Source organism: Lactuca virosa, chromosome 9, assembly GCF_052849685.1.
Source record: "Lactuca virosa cultivar CGN04683 chromosome 9, Lactuca_virosa_CGN04683_v6, whole genome shotgun sequence".
Taxonomy (NCBI): domain Eukaryota; kingdom Viridiplantae; phylum Streptophyta; class Magnoliopsida; order Asterales; family Asteraceae; genus Lactuca; species Lactuca virosa.
This window is the reverse complement of record NC_136434.1, coordinates 212,325,874-212,344,589: the sequence shown is the minus strand read 5'-3', so window position 1 is coordinate 212,344,589 and position 18,716 is coordinate 212,325,874.

Sequence of the window (18,716 nt, the reverse complement as noted above, 5' to 3'; positions counted from 1 at the left end):
GATTATGAGGAAACACTTTCACAAGTAGATTTTAAATCTGATTGATATCATTATGGTTATCAGTTGTGATAATTATGTTCTTAAATTCGTATATGATTACGACATCCCTTTTCATAGTTCGAATTGTGAGAAAGGGAAAAGAACGGTTTGAAAGTTCAAGACTTATTGTTGTAAGTTCTGAAAGGGTTTAAACACACACATATGCTATCTAATGAAGGTGTATGAGCTTGAGAAGTCTAGATGAAGACTTATCAAAGCATCACGTGTCAGAAATCTGAACTTTAGTAAGAAAGTCAATAGTATTGGTTTCTGGAAGTCCAATTGATTTCTAGGTACAAGTCAAAGCTAGTGGGTGCATAATAGTTATGATAGCAAAGGTATAATTGTTATGCTAGTGGGAGTATGATTGTTATACTAAGTATTGCAGGTTAGCAATACTATTTGTAGGAAACAAAGGTTATAAATTTGCGAGTTACAAAGTTTGAAAATTGTTTCGCTATAGAAAGTTATAGGGGGGAGAGCACTTATTCTTCTTTTCAAATCTAAAAGTGTAGATTGAAGGATTTTAATGGAACTTAGTCATGAACATATATGAACATCATGTTGAAGTGCTTCAACATAGGAAATTCAATATATGGAAATATTATTGCAAGAGACTGATCAAGTATCATGTCTTTTTGTAAGACATTATGTATCGAATCCCATATGCTTCAGATATAAGATTGATTACATATGCTATAATATTCACTTGCTCTAATTTTTTCAAATGCCTAGGGCATCGAGAAGGAAAAAGGACTAGAACAAGATATGACTAAAGTTGTTAAACTATTGTCAAGGACAATCTGAGGTTCGCTAAAGATGAGTTGATTGTGGACAGTTGGAAGTATAAATCTGGAAGGACCATATTGACATGTTTTAGATTGGAATAATTCTTTATCAAAATTGATTGTCATATGGAATATGGAAATCTTTCCATAATGGGAGTGGTGATTAGAATCTATATGTGAGTTAGAAACTTTGATGCAAGGAAGGTGTTCAAGAATTGTATCTGGAATTTGAGACTTCGTAACCATGAAACTGTTTTTAGTAACAAAGTTTCAATAGGGCATTTTGTGACATCGTTGGCAAAGTCTTTGTGACTTCCACGCTACGTCATCACAAAAGGGCCATTGCATGAAAGTTTAGATTCTAACACATTTAGTGGTGACAAGAATTTGGAATTCTTACACTTGTAATAAGGATTTGAAATTGTGATATGAGGATCATTGGAGTTATGTCCTATTGATCTGTTCACAAAGGAAGGACCATAGAAAGACATAGTATGCATCTTTGGAACATGGCATAATTGATGTTAAATTCAAGTATTTAGTTGATTAATCGAAACATTATACACTTAATAAAGTCTAATTAATATGGTGATTAAATAAAATGAGTTTTATTTATATTCAATAGTTTTGAGACCATAGTTAATTAGGTTATTATTGTGTTTCACTTCGCATGTTTTACTTCCCGAATTATTGGATTATTCAAAACATCCACAGTCGATCATACTTTTGGAAGTAAGTAGTGAATTAAGACTGTCATGAATCGGACTGTAGATTGTCTAAGGGGTTAGACATAACAATGATTTGCTGCAGTATTCATAAGTACTTTTGAAATGGGGATTTAAGTATTGGATTAACCTACGCTTAAAGAATTACATCATGGATTTTATAACGAGTAATTTTGAGATGATAATATCTAATATTCTTGAAACAGAGACATATGATTTTTTGTTTACAAGTCAGTTGTGCATTGATAATACGTAAACGCATCAGTAACTTGATGTTATAAAATGTATTGTTGTGTGTGATTTGATGAGTGAATAGTGCAAGCATATGAGTCGAAGTTTATCCGTTCCTTCTGCCCTAACGGGGAAAAGCGATATCTTTGGGCCCCTCGATGATTTGATGATGACATCTAAAGCGCTTGTCCAAGCCTGGACTGAATTGATGTGTTCAATTTGTAGTCTGATATAAGTCTTCATACATTGGTAATCGAGAAACAAATCTTGGACAGAGAGGATGATTATAATCCATGTCTCATGTCCAAATGATATCTTGTAGAACAGATGAATATTTGATCACTTATCTAAGGACACATCACTGACTAGGTCAGAGTTCGACAACGGCTTTTGGTAGCTACAATTTGCTAATCAATTTGGTAGTTATACTTGCAGTTATAGTTATTAGACTTATCCAAGTGGGAGACTGTTGGATTAGGTGTCTAAGCCCATAACTATAGTTGGTATCAACTTGAATTCACTGTAGCAATGTCCTTTTGGGTTGTCTTCAAACCTGGAAATTGAATAGGATAATTGTTAGAGAGAGAAGTATGATTTATTAATTTATTACTTAGTTAATAAATTAATTAGAAATCTAAGTAAATGATTTATTAATGTATTATGGAAATAATATATTAATTAGCAATCATAATGTTTAATTAATATTTAATCAGAAATTAATTTGGAATTAATTTTGGGTTTAAAGGAATTTATTGAAACTGCAGGGACTAAAGGTGACAATGTTCAATAGTTGAGCATTGAGCATTCTTGAACCTCCCTAAGGGGGGAGGGGGGAACGAATTCTAGGGTGTTCCTAGGGTTTCCTTGGGCTCTAAGGGCGCCTTGGATGACTTAGGGAGGAAGTTAAGGGATTAGGGTTATCTTGGATACACCTGCTGTATCCAATACCTTCCTAACACCTATATAAACCCTACTAAAGGTTAAATTTTCGCTAACCCTTGATTCTAAGTGACTTTGGCCAAAATTTTGATCTACCCTTCTCTCTCTATAGTATTCCTTTGTTGCTTGGTTTGTTTGTGAGCCAATAGAGGCGCGACACTTGTGGCGCTTGCTACCGAAGGTCTTTCAAGCAAGGTTTTTAGATTGTTATTACAATATAAAAATCAAGGTGTGTATTTTAATCCCTATCATGTGAATATCGATTATAATACATAGAACCTAGGGTTTCTTCTTTTGTTATTCAAGTTTGCATGTTCAACTAGTGAAATCCTAAATCCTTAATTTAGGGTTGCATGAACACATAGGGTTTGTAGTTATGCTCAAAATCCATTAGTGGTATCAGAGCCTAGAATGTTTTCTAATTGAACTTGATGCAATTGTGAACCGTTCAAAGGAGAAGGGAGCAGAATCTTCATTTTGTTCATAGAACTCGACGAGTTCATATTGGAACTCGACGAGTTGGCCTCAACTCGACGAGTGCATTGCACTGACTCGACGTGTTGGCATGTCAGATCCATGATTTTTCGATTTTGATATCTTGGTTTGAGTATGATAATTACCTTAATTCGTTTTTAGTGCTAAAATTTGAATTTTCTGAAAAGGTAATTGGATATCCTTGTCAAAATCTTTGATTTGGTTAAATTTTAGATAAAGATAAAATTAATTTATTAATTTAATTATTTAAAATATTTGACCTAGTATTTTTGAAAAGTTTTAAAAATACACCATTTGGTTTTGGGAATTTAAAATTTAATTAAATAGTTTAATTTTGAAATCTTAAATTCTAGAACCCTAGTATTTTAAAATGTTTAAAGTACGTCCTTATATATATATATATATATATATATATATATATATATATATATATATATTGTAAGATTAAAAGTTAATATTTATATACATAAGAAAATGTCAGTCTTACCGTTAGTAGACTTCATTCACGAAGCTGGTCTATAAGGGGAGTTTAAGGAATCGACCTATAAAATAACTGCCATTGGGTATCCACTCTTACCCACCGCTCTCTTGATTAGTGGAGGGTCGTTAGTCGAATGAGTTTGATAGTGAATTTGATGCTAACCCATGAAATTGCACATTGGACCTTATTGATCGTTAGTGGAGCATGTGTGGTTAACCGACACACTAATATGGGACTAATATTATTGGCAATGGGTGTCTCGTAAATTATCATTGAGTTAATGGAGCACATGTGATTAACCGGCACGTTAATTTTAGAGGATAAATGACATCGAGAGTACCAAGCTAATTTACATGGTTATTCACATCTGTTTTGTGATCCTTGGCATCCCAGTCACAAAGTAAGAGCATAATCAAGATTAAACATGCCATTGAATAGTTCAATGAATCTCAAAGATCTAGGAGTTTCATTAGATTGAAACTGGTAAATGTTTACCTACCTAAAATAGATTAGAATTTGATTAAGGCATCTCTCTTCAGAATTCGAATCGAAAATATGGATCCTAACCTTAATTTTAAATTTGGGTTAATAATTAAGGATTAAGTCAATCAACTAACTTGAATTCTTATATCCTTTTATAGATGTCGAGTTCTGACAACAATGGTCTTCCTCATCCTTTTGGAAATGGATTTCCTTCTCAATATTAAGATGATCTTCCACAAGTTGATCAAGGTGAAAGAATGTTCTGTTCTTCAAATGGTGGAACTGGAAATCATGATTCCTCAACTCTTCCTCCACCTCCTCCAGTGATTCTCAGGGACCCACATTTTCTTCAACTTGAAAAGTTCAAGGATACTCAAGCCATGTTGGCATGTAAACACCTAGATGGAAATTATGTGCTTGCACATGTTCTAAACATGAAGTCGCACATTGAAAGATTAGGAATGTTAGGTGTCGTTTTCCCAAAGTAGCTGACTGCTGACTTGGTTCTTCACTTGCTTCCTGAATCATATAGTCAGTTCATTAAGAACTACTATATGACTGACAACGACGTGACCCTAATTGATCTGACATATTTGCTAATTGCTACTGAAGTAGAAATGCTGAAGAGCACTGGTCAAGCATATGTGTTTGAAGGATCTGTCTCCCAAATTTCCATGGACATTGACAATGGCAATATTGATAGTCCAGAAAAGATTTCTCTTCCCAATAGAAAGGGGTCGGCCAAGGTCAAACCGTTTGACCATATGGTAAAGAGAAAGACTAATTATGAGATAATCCCATGTGCTATTCCTGAGAAGTCCGTATGTTTCTATTGCCAATTGAAGGGACATTAGATGTGAAGCTGCCCTGTCTACCTGAAAGATCACAAAGATAGTAAAGTCAAGCTGTATGACTCTACTTCAGGTACATCCACTATCTAACTCTGTTTTATTAAGTTCGTATTCATAGATGCTTAATACATGATGTGATAGTCACATTTTTATGTTTTGCAGAATCTAAGAGAAAGAAGGAAACTTAAGAAGAGTAAGCTGAATCTGGTCGTGAGAGATGGATTTCGGTCGCATGGTTCGATAATTGGATTTTTGAGATATTGCTTAGGAGTTATGATAAATTGCTTAGGAAATATCTAGAAACATAGTTTTCATATATATATATATATATATATATATATATATATATATATATATATATATCTATATATATATATATATATATATATATATATATATATATATATATTTGCATTGTAAGGACAAATTTTCCCGCACATTATCAATAAAGTAAATTTTGTGCTTTATCTTATTTACTTTATATTTTCCGTGCAATGGTATTTATGAAAATTGGTGGTTATATTTCCATTATTAGCAATGTTAAATGTGGATTTGATTATTTGTAATATCATTTGTGGTAATGTCATAATTGACCAAGTGAAAGGAAATTCTCATCACCCAAGTTTCAATTGGATAGAAACTTGGAGTCATACAATTCGTATTGTGATATATGAGAATTTTGATAATTGGAAGATTAAGAGTATTTCATTGATCACATGTTTATGTGAGACAAATGAAGGACTAAAGGATCTAGTACACATTGATGTGTACTGGTCAGATCCACCACAAAGGACGATAAGTCGATTCTTCATGATTTACTAATGGTTCAGGAAATATGGTTGTGTTTATAAGATTAAGCATAATTCTAACACTTTGAAAAAGTTTCAAAAAGTAGTGGAACGAATAAGAAGAATCTATTAGGCAGAAATTTAAAGGATTATCTAATCTGAAAGGAAAAGTGAGTACTTTAGTATCATGTTTTATGATCATCTTAATGATTGTGGAAGTATGTCACAATTGATCCTCTAAGGACATCTTAGTGAAATGATCTCAACTAAGAAGTGGAATCAAGTATTGTTGAAATGGTTTAATCAAGAGATGAGTCATACTTCATATCAAATCAAGTTTTAGAATCACACTCTAGTAACTACGAATCCCATCTCAAACCGAGTAGGTTTATGACACCTCATGAAATGTGGAGTAGAAATGTTTTATTGCTGTAGCACATTTGAAATTGGTAGTTGTGATGTTTTGGTTAAAAAAGATAAACTAATACCAATTAAATAAAGTGTTGTTTTGATAAGAACCCACACTAACTTCTAAGTTTTTGGTTGCCACAACGTGGTGGGGGCATTACCACGACATGACATGACTAGAATGTCCACGGACCTTAATCTGGTCCTTATGACATGGCATATGTTGGCCACGACGTGGTGACCATTTTGTGACTAAAACCCTTATTTTTCGTATATTTAAAGGAAAGTATAGGCTAAGGTTGTTTACCCTCAGCCTCCATCACTCTCAAACACCAAAAACCCTAACCCTAACGCCGCTTGGTGATTATTGAGCTCATCTTGGTGATTGTAGTTGCTTGTGAAGGAAGAAGAAGGTTGTGGAGGTCTTGTTAGCATCTTGGCAAGCTTTGGGACTTCATTTGAGGATTCTCTGGACCATTGGTATGTGCCAAGATCCAAACTTTATGCTTCCATATTACTAGATCTTAGGTTTTGTCCCATTTTATTCTTGAATGAGCTTGTTGGAGTGGAAGGATTCCATAAAGCAAGCAACTTTATGGATCCTTGAGATCCCTTTTAGGACATATGTTGTAGATCTAGAGTTTCATGGAAGTTTTTGGTCCAATGCAAGTTTAAGTTCTTTTTCTCCCATGTTTTTACCAAATTATGGGAGAGACATGCATTAGACATGCATGTCCATATAGCACCAACTTTTATGTTCCTTTTGGTGTAAGAAAGCTTTCTGGAAAACATGGATGAGTGACCTTGATGATTAAGAGCTTATTGATTAAGTCATGCTTCTTGATGTCTTTAAGGACCTAGGTTTAGAGTTCTTGTCTTAATCGATTGTCTTAATTGATAAAGTTGGAAACTTTATCCATCGAGACCTTGGGAAGGATCAGACTAAAATTTGGAGCCCTTGGATTTGGAAGAAAACAACTTAACTTGATTAAGCTGTTCAGACCAGTTCCCACGACATGAACTTTAGGCTGCCACGGCGTGGCGACCGTGGATTAATCGACTGTTTTGGCATTTTATGCCCATGACGTGGCCAAAGGGAGGCCACGACGTGGAGGGTTGTTGTTGAAAATTTTGACCTTAGCTTTGATCATTGACTTTGAGGGTTGACTTTTGACTCATTGACTTTTAGTCAAATTTCTAGTTTTAGAAAGGTAGCCTAAGATTTTACCTTGTGTGGATATCTAGATGTCGTTTAGCACCTGTTCTTGGATGTTGGTAGCTATTGAATTTTGTCGACACTGTGAGGTGAGTCTCCTTGCTTTACTATATAGAATGCTAGTTGTCTATGTGACTCTTGCATTGTGTTTTGGGCGGGCCCGTTTGTATGTTGGGATGGATCCGTTATGTATATTGGGCGGGGCCTATTGGTATGTATGTTGGACGGGGACCGTTATGTATGTTGGGCGGGACCCATTTATATGTTGGACGGGGCTCGTTATGACGGAAGGGGCCCGATACATGGGTGAGCCCCGAAGTTATGTATGGTATGTGGTATTTTGGGGAACTCATTATGTAATGTCCCAAAAATTAAGACCAAAAATTTCATTTTAATTATAATAAAACCATCAACCCAAACGTGTTTATAAACAAAATCATACAAGAAAAATCAGAGTATGCCAATCAACCAATCCAATACATCAAAGTTATATAAAGCGGAAATCATGGTGTTCGTGTGTGTGCGCGCGATGCGATCACCCCGAGCTCTTTCCTTTTGATCCGGAAGTACCTGAAACATAAAGTGAAAATCGTAAGCGCGAAGCTTAGTGAGTTCCCCAAAACACCACATAGCATACATATCAAACACATAATGGGCCATGCCCCACACCTATCGGGCCCTGCCCGACATCGAACCCCGCTCAGAACAAATCTTTCAATAACATGAGATGGGCCCCGCCTCATCACATTCATCAGGCCCCGCCCGACATTCATACAGATGTTGGATTAATGTCTAAGTCCATAACTATAATTGGTAAGACTTGACCCGACCCGGCATGGTCCATTTGGGTTGCATGACATCATGCATTTGGATAGACTATAATGAGAGAAATAACACTTAAGGTTTGTTAATATATTATAAGTTATAATATATTAATAAGATTATTTAGTTAGTATTGATCAAGAATTAATCTAGAATTAATTAAGTGATCGAAAGAAGACTAATTAAATATATGGGTTGATTGTGTAAATCACCCATAATTGTATAGTGGGCTAATGCTCCATGGATTTTCAAGTTGGGCTAAAACCCATAAGATGCTCCATGGATGCTCCATGGTATGTTTGAACCCATGGATCCAAGGAAATGGAAAGCCATGACAATTAGGGCTTACCCTAATTGTCACTAACTATATAAGAACCTTATTGTTGACAAAATCGGCCACTATTGGATGAACATGAGGGCTAGCCGATTTTCATGAAGTGTGTATGTTCTCTCAAGTTATTCCAAGTGTATTTGGTGTTGTGTGAACCATTTGAGGTGTCACACTTGGGGCATTAGGTACTCAGGCTTCATGAAGTCATTCTACATCAAAGAGGTATGTAATTCTAACTTGATATATTCATATGAATCAATGTTATTATGCTAGTTAGGATGAATACCTTGGAAAGTTCATATTTGCATGTATAATAGAGAAAACATAGATCCAAGGTATTTAGGGTTGCATGTACACTTAGGAGTGTTAGAATGCTCAAAACCCAACAGAAATTCATATATATATATATATATATATATATATATATATATATATATATATATATATATATATATATATATATATATATATATGAATTTCTGTTGGGTTTTGAGCATTCTAACACTCCTAAGTGTACATGCAACCCTAAATACCTTGGATCTATGTTTTCTCTATTATACATGCAAATATGAACTTTCCAAGGTATTCATCCTAACTAGCATAATAACATTGATTCATATGAATATATCAAGTTAGAATTACATACCTCTTTGATGTAGAATGACTTCATGAAGCCTGAGTACCTAGTGCCCTAAGTGTGACACCTCAAATGGTTCACACAACATCAAATACACTTGGAATAACTTGAGAGAACATACACACTTCATGAAAATCGGCTAGCCTTCATGTTCATCCAATAGTGGCCGATTTTGTCAACAATAAGGTTCTTATATAGTTAGTGACAATTAGGGTAAACCCTAATTGTCATGGCTTTCCATTTCCTTGGATCCATGGGTTCAAACATACCATGGAGCATCCATGGAGCATCTTATGGGTTTTAGCCCAACTTGACAATCCATGGAGCATTAGCCCACTATACAATTATGGGCGATTTACACAATCAACCCATATATTTAATTAGTCTTCTTTCGATCACTTAATTAATTCTAGATTAATTCTTGATCAATACTAATTAAATAATCTTATTAATATATTATAACTTATAATATATTAACAAACCTTAAGTGTTATTTCTCTCATTATAGTCTATCCAAATGCATGATGTCATGCAACCCAAATGGACCATGTCGGGTCGGGTCAAGTCTTACCAATTATAGTTATGGACTTAGACATTAATCCAACAGTCTCCCACTTGGATAAGTCTAAAACTATTATTGCGTATGACTTCAAGAACCGACTGGCAATCGTAGCTCTCAAAAGCTTCCGTCGAACTCTGACCTTGCCGATGGTCTCTGACCTTTGTCAATGACTTGTCCATTAGATAAGTGATCATATATTCCTCCATTCTAGATATCATATGGACTGAGACATGGATTATAAATCATTCTCTATGTCCATTTGTTGTTTCCCGATTTCCGATTTATGACGACTGACTGATTGAACAAATCAAATCAGTCCTGGCTTGGCCAAGCACTCACATGTGTCATCACTAAATCATCGAGGGGCCCACATATATCGCTTTTATCCCGAAGGTAAAAGGAATGGATAAACTTAGAGTCATATGGCTTGTTCTACTACTTGTTGAATCATACACAAAGACACGTTTTATAACATCGAGTTACCAATGCGTTTTCGTGCAATCAATGTATAACCAACTCATAGTAACAACTCATATCTCTAGGTTTGAAAAATATAAGATATTATCGTCTCATGATCACTCGTGATAAAATCCATGAAGTGATTCAAATGAGCGTGGGTTGAATCCAATACTCAGAACTTATGAGAACTCATGAGTGTTGTAGCACCACTTTGTCTAACATCTTAGACCTCTACAAGCCAACCCATGACAGTCTTGATTCATATCTACTTCCAATATATGACCGACTGTAGATGGTTTGAATAACTTAGTCATTCAGGAAGAATGACCTAGTTTATTCTGGAAGTCAAAACATGCAAAGTGAAACACAAGAATAATTGAATCTAATATGGTATCAAAACCTATGAATATAAATAAACCACTTTTATTTATCACCATACTGATTACTCATTATTCATTGTTTCGGTTTTATCAACTTTATACTTGAATTAAAAACACTAGTTGTCCCATGCTCCAAGCATGTACGCTATGTTTTTCTAAACAATAGCTTTGCCATACACCAAGTATGCACTCTATGTTTTTCTATGATCCTTACTTTGTGAAATAAACCAATTGAACATAATTTCAATGATTCTAATTTCACACTTCCAAATCCTTATCGAAAATTGTGAGAATTTCAAATTCCTATCATTTATCGAAATCTGTTTGGATTTTAAACTTATATGCACTGACCCTCCTGTAATGAATATGTACAAAGTCACAAAGACTTGTCAACTGTCATTATAAGGTATTCCAATAGAGATCAACTCCATGGAAACTAAGTCTCATATTCAAAGTACATTGCTTTGAACATGCTTCTTGCATTAAGTTTTCTAATCTTACACAGATAACTTCCACCTATGGAGACAACTCCATATTCTCATTTTGGCTATCACTTCTGAACAAGAGATGCCTCTTTTCAGAATATCTCAATATGGTCCTTCCAAAATTAGCACTATACTTTCAACTGTCCCTGAGCAACCAATCATTGGTAAACCTTAGATTGTCCTCGACAATTGGTTAATCCTTTTAGTCATATCCAATTCTAGACCTTTTCCCTTCTTAATGCCTCTGGGCATTTGGAAAAATTTAGAAAGGACAAATATCATAGCACATGCAATCGATCCTGTACCCAAAGCAAATGGGACACGATTCATGATGTCTCACATAAAGACATGATTCTAGACCAGTCTTTTGCTCCAATAATTTTATTTGCCATGTTTTCAGGCTTCATGAAGTCATTCTACATCAAAGAGGTATGTAATTCTAACTTGATATATTCATATGAATCAATGTTATTATGCTAGTTAGGATGAATACCTTGGAAAGTTCATATTTGCATGTATAATAGAGAAAACATAGATCCAAGGTATTTAGGGTTGCATGTACACTTAGGAGTGTTAGAATGCTCAAAACCCAACAACAGACACATAAAACACATGCAAGAACCACTAAGACAAATATCATACAATACACTCATAAGGCCCCTGATGAGCGTACGCCCAACATACTTCCACGTACGTCCAGTGTACGTGGGTGCCTCTGCGTCCAACCATCGAGCCAGTATGCCCAACATACTTAGCTAGGGACCAAAATGAAACTTTTTTACAACTAATGGTTGAAAGGAACATACGTAGAAATTGCAAATGTTAAAATTCTCCCCTACTTGAATCAGACTTTTTCCTCGAAGTCCGTTGTGGCAAACATCCCCAGATAATGCTCCCTCATCTCGTCCTCGGACCCCCACGTCCATTATGAACCCTTGCGGTGCTGCCACTGCACCTTCACCAACTCAAAAACCTTGTTCTTCAAGGTTTTTGTCTTCTTGTCAAGAATCACCACCAGTCTCTCGATATAATTCAGACGATCATCCACCTGAATATCCTCCAATGGGAACACTACGGAATCATCAACTAAACATTTCTGCAGCTGAGAGACATGAAACATGTTGTGGATATGACTAAGCTCCTTGAGTAGATCCAAGCGATAAGCAATTCAGCCCACCCGGGCCAAAACCCTGAAAGGACCGATGTACCTGGGGCCCAACTTTCCCCTCTTCCTGAATCTGATGACACCTTTCCAAGGTGACACCTTCAGGAGAACCATATCCCCAACCTGGAACTCCAGGTCTGACCGGCGCTTATTGGCATAGCTCTTCTACCGACTCTGAGCTGTCTAAAGTCTACCCCGAACCTGCTGAATCAACTCGGTAGTCTTGAGTACCACTTCAGTACTCCCCATGACTCGCTGACTGAACTCACCCCAACATATCGGGTCCTGCACTTCCTCCCATAGAGCATCTCAAAAGGAGGTCAATCAATGCTGGCATGATAAGTGTTGTTATACGAAAACTCCACCAAAACAAGTAATCAGAACCAAGCATAACCTAATCAGGCTATCCTATCACTGACTGATCAGTACTAGCATGCAAATCTACAAGCTCATACAGCAGGCATACAAAGGCATCTCTCCTAGATCCTTGGCCCTAATCTAGCATGCGATTCAAAGATTCACAATTCAAAGCATAACATCAAACATGTATGGGTATTTTAGGAAACTTACTTGTGCTCGGTCGACTGCATGCACAACACCCCTTTCTTTTAATAGAAATGACTCTTTATGTAGAATATTTCTTTTTGTGGAAAATTTACCAAATCCTCAGTTTGTGTTCAAACACACCCGAAGGTATGCCTGAATCCCTCAAACCAAGACTTAGATACCAACTTGTAACGTCCAAAAAGTTAAGACCAAAAATTTCATTTTAATTATAATAAAACCATCAACCCAAATGTGTTTATAAAAAAATCATACAAGAAAATCAGAGTATTCCAATCAACCAATCAAATCCATCAGAGTTATATAAAGCGAAAATCATGGTGTGTGTGTGTTTGTGTGCGCGATGCGATCACACCGAGCTCTTCCCTTTTGATCCGAAAGTACCTGAAACATAAACTAAAAACCATAAACATGAAGCTCTGTGAGTTCCCTAAAACACCACATACTATACATATCAAACATACAATGGGACATGCCCCACACCTACCGGGCCCCGCCCGGCATCGAGCCCCGCTCGAAACAGATATGTCAATAACATAAGATGGGCCCCACCTCATCACATTCATCAGACCCCGCCCGACATTCATAAAGACACATAAAACACATGTAAGAATCACTAAGACAAATATCATACAATACACTCATCAGGCCCGTCTGATATACATATCACATACTACACATACAAGAGTCACACAGACAACTAGCATCCTAATCATAATAAATCATGGGCCGACATTGGTGCATTCAACCCGCCAAACACAGTGAGGAGACTCACCTCAAGCTGCTGAATATCTCAGATAAAAGCTCGGGCTGCTGATCCGGAAAATCCCCACGCTAACACCATAAAATAATACCCAATTAATAATCGGTCCACAACCCATAACTAGAATCCTAGTCCAATTTTCTAACACTCAGGGTAAAAGACCATTTTACCCTTTCCTCACTTGGCCCAACAACCAAGGCCCAACCTAATAGCTCCAAAAGCCCAATATGGCCCAAAATCCTAAATGGCACCCAAAGCCCATTATGGGTCCAATCCAAGAAGGCCCAATGCGCAACAATAACCCAAAGTCCAGAAATGGTCTAATTCCATAGAAGTTTAGGGTCCAATCCCAATCAATACAAAGCCCAAAAACTTCATCGGCCCACTGTTTAGCATACGCTCGGTGTACCTGGCTCGTACGCCTTGCATACGTGACTGATCAGGAAACGAGGCTCGCACCCAGTATGCCATGCGTACTTAGGAGTATGCCCAATGTACTGGCCTGAATCCAAGTTCTTGCCCAAAATTCTTAACCACTAAAGAACTTAACATCCAATCCTCAAATCAACATCATATTATGGCCTTAAACCATAAAGTCGAAGACTTTAAGCCTTTGCATGGATAAAACACTCCAAAGTCCAAATCTAACACTTAAACTCCATTAAGAAGAACATCAACCTTGAATGGTTGAGCTAAATCTATCAAGCTATCATTTTTATGTGCAAGGGACCTCAGAAAAGCCAATATCTATCATCCCAAGCTTCTGGAGTAGCCCATACTCCCAAGCATGGATTAAAGGACCCAAAAATGCACAATTAAAGCCCTAAGATAGATCTATCATAAGGAACCATCAAGTTAAGAGCTTTGTTCCTCAAATAGCTTGCAAAGTTGATGAAGACTTTGGATCTTCAAGCTCCAAGTCCACCAAAGTTTCACCACCAAGCTTCACCTCCTTCAAAGGATCCAAAAACACCACAAGATCACAACAATGGCTCATAAACATTCAAATGAGGGTTAGGGTTTCGTTCTTAGGGATTGGAGAAGTGGAGGTTGGTCATAAGAAACCCTCAAAGCAACATAAGTTGATTATATAGGGCACAAACCCTAAAAATTAGGGTTTGCCCCTGATGAGCGTACGCCCAGCATACGTGGGTGCCTCTGCATCCAACCATCGAGCCAGTACGCCCAACGTACTCAGCTAGGGACCAAAATGAAAAGATTTTACAAGTAAGGGTTAAAAGGAACATCCCTAGAAATTGCAAATGTTACACACTAGGCTTTGTGCTTACGGTTTTATGGTTTAACATTTTCAGGTACTTCTAATTCAAAAGGGAAGGGCCCGGCTTGATTGCACAATGTTTCCCTCTATGATTTTTGCATTTATAGCTTTTTTACACTCTGATATTTGAGATACATTTATATTACTAATTATTTTTGAACAAATGATGTATGAATTTGATGGATTAAAAATGAAAAAGTTTTATCAGTAATTTGGGACATTACACCATGGGTATCCCCATGGTTTCATATCGTTTTCATGGGCTACCCCCATGGTTTTTTCTTGCATTGCCTTGGACACCACATGGTCTTATATACAAGTGTCATGGGTTACCCCAATGGTATTTCATACTAATGCCACGGGCTTCCCCCAGGGTTTTCCATGCAAGTGCCACAAAGAAAACTAGCATCCTATATAGAATAGTGAGAAGACTCACATGTCTAACATAATCAGCTAAAAACACAGCTCACTACCATGTGAATGGTACCACAACACACCTATTGAATCAAACAGGGTCCCACCTTAGTCTAACCACCAAAACTAGCTATTTTGACCAAAAGTTAAACCAGGTCAAGGTCAAAATCAATGGTCAACACTTCCATCGGTTGATCGTCACGTCGTGACCTTTTCATGGTCACGTAGTGGGAAACATACTCAACTTGGTCCTAACTCAATCACGATTCAACTCAGTATCAATTCAAAGCATCGTCACGTCGTGATGTACAGGTCATCACTATTGGATTAGGTGTCTAAGCCAATAACTAAATTAGTATAATCTTGAATTATTAGCAAAGTCCTTTTGGGTTGCCCTCAAACCTAGTATTTGAATAGGATGACTTTTAGAGAGAGAGATTGATTTATTAATTTATTATGTGAAGAATAACTTAATTAGAAATAAAAATGAATTTATTAATATGTTATGAAAATAATATATTAATTAATTAATAATTAATCAAAAGTTAATTAGAATTAATTTTGGGATTAATTGGATTAATTAAAACTGCAAGGCCTCTTTGATTATTTATTAAAAGTTGAAGCAGGAAGGCTCTAGAACCTCATGGAATGAGGTGGACGAAAATTAGATAGGAATATCTTAGAATTTTCATCCGTAGGGTAAGGATAATAAGATAAGACAGTTTGATTATTATACTAATTAATCTAGGTCAATCCCTAAAACCCTTGCTTTAGCTCCAAGTTTCCTTCAACTATATAAAGACCTCGTTGGACTCATATTTTCGTCCACTCCTTTCCAAGAAGCTTAGGCCAAAATTTTGAGCTCCCCCTTCCTCTCTCTTCAAGCCTCATTGATTCTAGGGTTGGGTGTGAACCATTAGAGGCACGCCATTTATAGTGCTAGCTTCAAGCATTTTCAAGAAGGGTTGTACTTTGATTATCTACTAGCATAATCAAAAGGTATGTTTTCTATACCATTTTATGATTTTAAAAAACCCATTAATCAATTCGTGACAAAATTAGTCCAAAATAAACGGGGAAAACCCCAGTCGTCACGTCGTGACAATCAGGGTGTCACGTCGTGAAAACTGATTATTCCAGCTTAATGGATTAAGCCATTTTCAATCAACTCCATGAGCTCCAAAGCTAAGATCTGATTCTTCCCAAGGTCTAAATGGATAAAATTTTCCAACTTTATCCATTAAGATATCCCTCTAAGCCAAGATCTCAACTCCAAGGTCCTTAAAGGTACCTTAATGCTTGAAATCAACCATTAAGCGCTTAATTCTTAAGGTCTTCAATCCAGAACTTACAGAAGGGTTTTAAGGACCCTAATGATCCCTAAAAATGCAAACTTTATGACATGCATGCCCTATGAATGTCCTTCCCAAATCTAGGTCAAAAGATGCAATATGGCCTAAAATCCATGCAAAGTCCCCAAATCACAACCACATCCTAGATCTATGAGATATAATGCTTTTGGGACTTAAAGAGGTCATAAAGTTACAAACTTTATCTCTTTTACTCACCCTATCATCACAAATGGGGCGAAATACATGACACTTAGATCTAAGAAGTATTCAACAAAAATATGAGAGTTTGAGGACTTACAAAAAAGTCAAGAAGCTTCACACAAGGATGATTAGGTATTGCTTGGAGGATCTAGACACCAAAAATTCTTCTCCTTCCTTCAAAATTGCCAAAGCTTGCAAAAATGAGCTTAAAAGCTTCAAGAGAGCTACAGTTTGGCCAAAGGGTCGTTTGGAGGCGATGGAGGTTGAGGGTGAAAGAAATCCTAGCCCCTTACTTCCTTTAAATAGGGTCCAAGACAGAAATTAGGCTTTTTCATCTGATGAGGTGTCACGTCATGACCCATAGACCGTCACGTCGTGACACACAAAAGATCCTTCCCGAAGAATGCGGCCATGTCACGACATGATGGTGCTTCCTTCACGTCGCGACCCTCCCAAAACTCATATTTGCTTTACAATTTCATACCTCAAGGATCCGGATGTTACAACTCTCCCCCACTTGAATCAGACTTCGTCCTCGAAGTCCGCTGTTGCCAACACTTTTCATACTATCCGGTAAGCCGAGGGGGACAAGGTCCGACTCGCCTCCTGTCTTCTGAAGGACAGAGCACGTGATTAGTGGGAGGAGGTTAGACATGCTATTGGAGATGATGATGTTGTTGATGCAATGACTTGGAGTGATTTATCGACCAGGTTCAAGGCCGAGTTTGCACCAGTGATTGAGGTACAATAGCTAGCACGGGAGTTCCAGGACCTCCAACAGACTACTGAGACGGTGGCTGAGATCACCACTAAGATTAGGGAGAGGGCCCTTCTTGTTCCGCAGTATGTGGCGGACGAGGAGATAAAGAAGGCTCGGTACCACGAGAAGCTGAGGAGAGACATCAGACAGTTTGTGAGCCCGTCCAGCTGTAAGACGCCGGAGGATATGATCGCTCGAGCCAGGGAGAGTGAGATCGACTTGGAGGCGGAGAGGAGGAGAAAGCCAGACGAGGTTCAGATATCCACAAGATCGGGCAAGAGGCCCAAGAAATCGGATTCTAGATTGAGAGGTCATCAGGATCGTAGCCGCTGTGGCAAGTGCGGCAGGACGCACGAGGGTGCGTGTAGGAGTGGTAGTGATGGTGATTCTGGCTACTTCAAGTGCGGCCGGATCGGTCATTATAGCATGGATTGTACTGCTACGACCACCCAGAGATCAGACCTGATCTGTTTTCATTGCAGTCAGCGGGGCCACAAGAAGGCCTAATGTCCGATTTTGGCTACAGTAGGACAGGTGATGGAACCTGCCCTTGCGACATTGAGGATCACCGACGACTGTCAGGGCTGGGCAGATGCGCCTGCGCCGAGGAGCAGGGCTTTCTAGCTGACTACAGAGGAGGCGCGAACGACTTCCGATGTTGTAGGTGTGTATCTTTTACTTACTTATCAGTTTTTATTTTTGATTTTATTGCTATTGTTTTGCGTCGGTATGAGTAAATGTATCTTGGAGTTATATTGTCTGCTTATGTTCGGGTTATATGCCATCTGCATACCATGAATCTTAGAGTAGTAGTTCGAGGTCGTCTCCTTTTATAGTGGGTTCTCAGGATGTGGTAGCGGTAGCAAGTGTGACGGAACTCGGGAAGGGTTCCGTTAGTATTCAAGAGAGGTACTGCCTTAGTGTTGGTTAGTTTTAGAACACTAACAGTGGTAATTTTCGGCTCCCGGTAGATTGATCGTTGGATGGTAAGAAGGATTGGGAATCCTTCCAGTCTCGCGTGCTGTAAGATGTTAGTCGAATCAAAGTGGGGGAGAATCATTAGGTATTAAGGAACAGAAGTAGGTGCGAAACTAGGAT